The sequence below is a fragment of the Primulina huaijiensis genome, unplaced genomic scaffold (assembly GCF_012295235.1).
Source record: "Primulina huaijiensis isolate GDHJ02 unplaced genomic scaffold, ASM1229523v2 scaffold10503, whole genome shotgun sequence".
Lineage (NCBI taxonomy): Eukaryota > Viridiplantae > Streptophyta > Magnoliopsida > Lamiales > Gesneriaceae > Primulina > Primulina huaijiensis.
The window spans coordinates 1-471 of NW_027342143.1; the positions used below are offsets into that span (position 1 = coordinate 1).

The 471-nt window shown below is 44.8% G+C and overlaps 1 non-coding gene across 1 annotated transcript; it reads right to left on the reverse strand.

Moving 5' to 3' along the window:
* Positions 1-336: 336 nt before the first annotated feature.
* On the reverse strand, positions 337-455 carry LOC140965498 (5S ribosomal RNA). The gene has a single exon (XR_012173098.1). It is a non-coding gene; the product is annotated as a 5S ribosomal RNA (ribosomal RNA).
* Between the last annotated feature and the right edge of the window lie 16 nt (positions 456-471).

The following is a 471-nucleotide window of genomic DNA, read 5'->3' on the forward strand; positions in this document are numbered from 1 at the left end:
CCAGAGTTACGAGAAAATGGAACCAGAATCGAATTGCGACCTTCGAAGTCCGATTTCTCGGGGAAACAGAAGCTTACCGAAAGCGGAAAATCGCAAATTAGAGGGACTTAGAGAAGGAATTCGGCTAAAATCTCGCCGGCTCATTGCCTAATAATGAGTCTCGTCCGTTGGCCCGTCTACAATCAAATTAGCCTTCGATTTTGTCCAAATCCAAAACGGCCTGAGCTACGTCAATTTCACATGTCTTATCCGGTCCCGATCGAGATCGAGATGATTGGAGCAAAAAATCATCTGTAAAAAAGAAAAAAAGAATCAAAAATAGAAAAAAACGAAAAAAGGGTGTAACACGAGGACTTCCCAGGGGGTCACCCATCCTAGTACTGCTCTCGCCCAAGCACGTTTAACTTCGGAGTTCTGATGGGATCAGGTGCATTAGTGCTGGTATGATCGCACCCGATATTTAGAGGACTG